The following is a 5,577-nucleotide window of genomic DNA, read 5'->3' on the forward strand; positions in this document are numbered from 1 at the left end:
GCCATGACGGAGCGCAGCGGCGCGGGGCCGGGACGGCCGCCGTGAGGCGAGGCGAGGGGGCCGGGCCGCCTGCCCCGTCCCTAGCGCCATGAGGTGAGGTGGGGGCGCCGGGCCGCCCCCCCGCCGCCATGAGCTGAGGTGGGGGCGCCGGGTTTCCCGCCATGGGTCTTTCCGCCACCGGGGCTGGAGGCCTGGGGTGCCTCACCCCTCCCCGGGGCTCTGGAAACGGAAAAAGCCGCCTGAAATATCCCCCCCCCTTTTTTTTTTTATTAAATTGTTATTAATGGCCGAAAGGCGGTGGTGCCCGGCGGCCGGCGCTGGCTGATAACCTCCGAGGCCCTGGGACTGGAGGGTAATTTGTTCAGGCTGTGCCGTTTAGAAGCAATTTCTCAGCCTATTATTCCGTTTGATTTTTTTTTTTTTCCCCTTCTGCAAGCCAAATCCTAGCTGTTAAGCTCTATTAATATAGATTTAATTAATCGAATATTTGAAGTGATGTTTCTCTTGTGCTCTCTTTAGGGCTTCCAGCTGATATGCAGCTTAAGCGTGTGTGAAGGGATGGCTGTAAATCAGAGGTCTCGGGTGGCAAGAGAGCTGTCTGGAAGATACAGCCGTCAGGTAACGGGTCCTCACTGGTGGCCTTTGTTTATGAAAACCCCCGAGTTTTACAGGAGGTGGAAGCAGCCAAGTGAGGTGTCTTCTGGAGGAGACTGCTGCTCTGGTAGTGTGACCTGCGGAGAGGAGATGTAAAGGAGTAACATGCACATGAGGCACAGGGAGAGCTCAGGAGCCTTTTGAGCTACGTGGGTGAGGTCTCTCCACAAGCCAATGTGGGGAGATGTGCAAAATGACCGTTTGTTCTGCCATACTAAGTAAACTAAATGGCCTCTGCTGGCTTGTGAATGGCCTGTTGTGCCAGCCTCTGCTGCTCTGGGGTAGAAATAATAACCTGGTTTATCTAGTGAAGCACACAGTGCTTCCAGTTGCTGGAGGAAGCCCTGATGAGAGGAGGTGTTAGAAGCAAGGCCCGCATCGCCAGAGGGATGTGCTTTTGGGCCTCTACTTCCTTCTGTCCTTTAAAAACTCAATTTTGAGTTCTGTTTCATCCAGCTGGTAGTCAGCTACCCATTGCTGCTCAGTGCCTGCGATAGTGTTACAATGCTGGGAGAGAAATGCGCTGCCAAGTCTCTCCTGGCACCACAGGTGCTGTTCTGGCCCTAGATGGTGCCAGGTTTTGGCAGCGCTCTGCATGCTTAAGAGTGGACTAACTCCTTCTCCGTGGAGTTAATCCTAGACTGGATGCAGACAACGTGCAGTCAGAAAGTTAAAAAAAATGTTGTGGATGTTTTGTTTAATACTGCATCTTTTGTATAAAAATGAAGGTCGGCTAATTAACTGGTCAGTGTTAAGGGTTGAATTTGGGGCCTTTACAGTTACTCCTGTTAACTGTCTTTGTATGTTTTTTAATTACAGGCAAATGGTTTGCATGTTTCGCTGCAGGTGGGGGCTCGCTGGAGCAGCAGTGGTTGTGAGAAGAAAAGAAATAAGCTGTTGGCGCTGCTTTGAAGATGCTCATTTGAAAGAGATTGAGAAGATGGAAATGTAGAGTCCACAACTTAAATGGGACTCCTGGAGAAGTACTTGTTTTCAGGATCTGGGTGTAGTAACTTGAAACATCAGAGGTGGTTGGGGCAAGGTATAACAAGAATTATGTATACAATTTGCTGTTAATCCCCTCTCACTGCTTGTTTAAAATTATATTTTTTTCTGTGACCTCTATTTATTAAACTTATTTAAACTTGGTCATTCTGCTTTTTCATTATATCGTAAGGCTGTTGGGTACAGCGGGATTTGAAGGTCACCTTGAATTCTTGCCTGTGGGAGACTCTGGAGTGGCAGGAATGAATGGAATGCTGGGCACCTGGTGCCCTCCTGCCATGCACACACACTCTTCTCCATAGCCTGTGCTGCAAGGACAGATTTTTAACAAGGCTTCCTTTCCTCTGGTACTCTGAAGGATAAAGGAAATAAGGTCTGGGATTCCTATTTCTGCTGCATACACAGCCAGTACAAGTTCACAAGATATCCCTCCTGTGCTTCAGTTCCTGAACTTCTTGTTCTCTCCCTTCCCTGGACCTGGGGGGAGGTGAAGCCCACAAAAAATGTGCAAGTTGGAAAAGGCTGCCAAATATGTAAAATACATTGAAACTGATGGGAGGGGAAAGACCACCATCACAGATTCAGACAAAAATGCTGTTTAAATGCAAAAGGCACTGTAGTTGTCAGAGCAAAGGACTATATTGCTCTCACCAAGATGCCTGACCCATTTGGATTCAGTGCAGACTTCTGGAGGATGCTGTGTTTGTGAAATAATCAAAACTTAGGAGTTTTTTAGGCTAAAACTAATCTTTTCAGTGTTAAAAATGGTTCAAGGGCCTTCAGTCACATCACATGACAATTATCCTGTCATAGGTGCTACTGCAGCTGCCATGCCATCTATACACAAACTGGGAAGCATGGACATGAGACTGCTGTTGTAGACCTTGCTGTCTGCAGGAGTGAACAGCGTCAATGTATTTATGTTGATAGTGGCTGGAGTTTATAACGGTGAGGCTTTTGATAAAACACTAGCGCACATCAGGTTAGTTCCCAAGTTACTGATGGTTTATGTCAAATAGGTGCTTCTGTCATGCATGAATTACAGTGCTGAATTTTTTCAGGGCTCTCCTAGGTTTTAAATGTCCCTGACACTGCTCACTCACCTGTTAGCTCTTCTGCCATCTGAGTATTGCTGATCTTTGAATATGCGTTTTTTTATACTCTACATGGAAATATTTGTCGAAGTATTCAACGCTACTGGAAAAAAGTTTTTTCTTAGTTGAAGTCTATGACATACACAAATATAATTATACTGGTTCTATATGAACAAGTTCTACCTGCAAAACTAATAACCAGGTTTCCTGTGGATTTACGTTGTACCCAGCAATCTTCCTCTCTCCCAGTACTCGCCCAGCAGGGGAGCAATGGGTGCTCTACGGCTGGCTGCCCGCTGCCCTCAGGGTGGACATGGGTTTCTGCCTGCTGACTGCCAAGAAACACACTCACTGCATCAGGGGTCTCTGCTGCTGTACCAGGTATTTCTGAACTTGGCAAAAAATGAGGAATACACTCTACTGTCAGCCTGTCGGTTTAACCCCAGCCAGCAACTAGGCACCATGCAGCTGCTTGCTCACATCCCCGCCACCAGTGAGGTGGGGGAGAGAATCGGGGGAAAAGAAGTAAAGTTGAGATAAGAACAGTTTAATAGGACAGAAAGGAAGAAAATAATAATGATGATAATAACAAAGTGACAATAATAATAATAAAAGAATTGGAATATACAAAATAAGTGATGCACAATGCAATTGCTCACCACTCGCTGACCGATGCCCAGTTAGTTCCTGAGTGGTGATGCCCTCCCCAGGCCAACTGCCCCCAGTTTATATACTGGGCATGACGTCACATGGTATGGAATATCCCTTGGGCCAGTTGGGGTCAGCTGTCCTGGCTGTGTTCCCTCCCAACTCCTTGTGCCCCTCCAGCCTTCTTGCTGGCTGGGCCTGAGAAGCTGAAAAATCCTTGACTTGGTATAAACACTACTTAGCAACAACTGAAAACATCAGTGTGTTATCAACATTCTTCTCATACTGAACCCAAAACACAGCACTATACCAGCTACTAGAAAAAAAATTAACTCTATCCCACCCAAAACCAGGACACAGCCCCAGAAAGCAAGTGCTATATGGACAATAAATACACAGACTGGCTTATTTCCTTGAAAAACTGTTGCTGCGATAAAGCTCTGTTACACTCGTCTCAGGGCTGAACCCAAGACTTGTAGGCCTGGTTGTGCTGTAGCAAAAAAGGCAGTAGAAAAGGATGGAGGAAGTCTGTCGGCAGCGGTGATTATCCCATCAGAGCGCTTGGGAATGGCTGCAGAGCTCTGCCTTAGGCAGCATGAAAGCTCTTCTGAGGCCCCACCACTCTCAGGCAGATGGAGGGTACCACTTTTTCCCCAAATCCACCAGGCTTTGTGCACATACTGGACAAGAAAAAACATAGGAATGTCATAAACATTCTCCAGTGATCAGCACGAGTACAAGGAACTGGAGCTCTGTGTCTTACCGCAGCAGCTGTGTTAGCAGGGTAGGGATGGTCAGCACTGTATGGCTCCTTCTGCAGCACAAATGCAATCAATAAAGGTCAAAATGATTCACCTCGCTGCCAGTTTGGTGCCTTGACCGAAGGACAACAAAGGAAATTGAGAGACAACCCATGTGGTCCAAAAGGAACAAAATACTGGCTTTGAAATAAAGCCAGGGAAATGGAGCAAGACCTGCTTTTGTACTTGGGAAATGCTAACGTGATTTATGATTCTGTTTATTAGCACCATACGTTTTGCAATCTATATATGACTTTTACTGGGCAAAAGTGGCTAGATTGCTTTACATTTCATCAAGGCACTTTGCTCTGCTTTTACTGCTCTGCAGTACTGGAGTACAGAAGTATTGTTAGCTTAAATGTATGTGTTTGTTTTTGAGCAGTTAATTGTTTTTTATCCTGAGCTTGTTAGAGAGCTGAATTTCTTGTGGCTGTTCTCTGAGCACTTTCATATTATTTCAACACATGTTTTGTACCAATCCCCTGTTTTTTTCAAATACCTTCTGTGTTATTGTTTCATTGTGCTCTCCAGCCACATATAGAGAAGAAAAATCAGCCTGTGATGAATTCAAAAGGCAGGTTTTTTCTTTCCCCTGGAGACTGCATTCAGCTAGGCACCTTCACCTTCGTAAAGCTGCTGGAACACAGCAGCTTCCAAGAGGATGCAGAGACTGGGTCTTTAGCCACAAAATTAAATTGGAAAGAAAGATATTGACTGTGAAAGAATTTCAAATCATAAATAGCATTTGCCCGATTGCACGAGGACTACTTCGGTCATAAAATCAAGCAATTCAAGGAAAGCACAGGAAAAGTGAACTTTCCTCCTACCAGCGCAAGGTGGCAATATTGGCTTAGATGAAAAGGAAAGCCTTGCACATAAACTGTAGGGTTTCTTTTACCAGAATCTTCTAATGAACCTAATAGGCATCAAAAGCCCATTGTCTTAAATATTTTAGAGATGGTAACATCTTCGTTCTGCTGAGGAGAGCAGTCTTTAGGCTTGAGCTGACAGAGCATGGCCGCACTGGCTGCCAGGAGCCCGGCCTAGGGAGCTGCAGAGACTATGAGTGTCTGCCCTATTGCAAAGGTAACAACGCTCTGGGGGTTAGAAGAGCCAAGTGACAGCGAGGAATCCTTAATTCGGGAAAATACATGCTGAAGTGCTTGGCTAGCCTTACCCGTTCCACCCTTTCCAGTCACGGAAAGCGGGAGAGGCCGGCACAGGCCCTGAGGGAGCCCCGGCTCTGTCTTGAGGAGGGTTTCCCTCGGCCGGGGCTAGCCGGGGGGACCCTGGGGTTCAGAGGCCAGAGACCCCGGGACTGTCCCTCCGGTTGTCACCCCGCGCCGCTCCTGCGGTGGCGGGCGGGGACGGCGGAG

General features: G+C 47.0%; 1 long non-coding RNA gene across 2 annotated transcripts; it reads left to right on the forward strand.

The window, feature by feature from the left end:
• Positions 1-6: 6 nt before the first annotated feature.
• On the forward strand, positions 7-1,641 carry LOC104839051. Of its 2 annotated transcripts, none has more exons than XR_775126.1 (3): positions 7-93; positions 520-618; positions 1,474-1,641. It is a non-coding gene; the product is annotated as an uncharacterized LOC104839051 (long non-coding RNA). The 2 variants fall into 2 exon arrangements; XR_775127.1 differs by having other exon boundaries at positions 1,501-1,641.
• Positions 1,642-5,577: the final 3,936 nt, after the last annotated feature.

This window comes from Haliaeetus leucocephalus, unplaced genomic scaffold (assembly GCF_000737465.1).
Source record: "Haliaeetus leucocephalus isolate CR32 unplaced genomic scaffold, Haliaeetus_leucocephalus-4.0 Scaffold656, whole genome shotgun sequence".
Lineage (NCBI taxonomy): Eukaryota > Metazoa > Chordata > Aves > Accipitriformes > Accipitridae > Haliaeetus > Haliaeetus leucocephalus.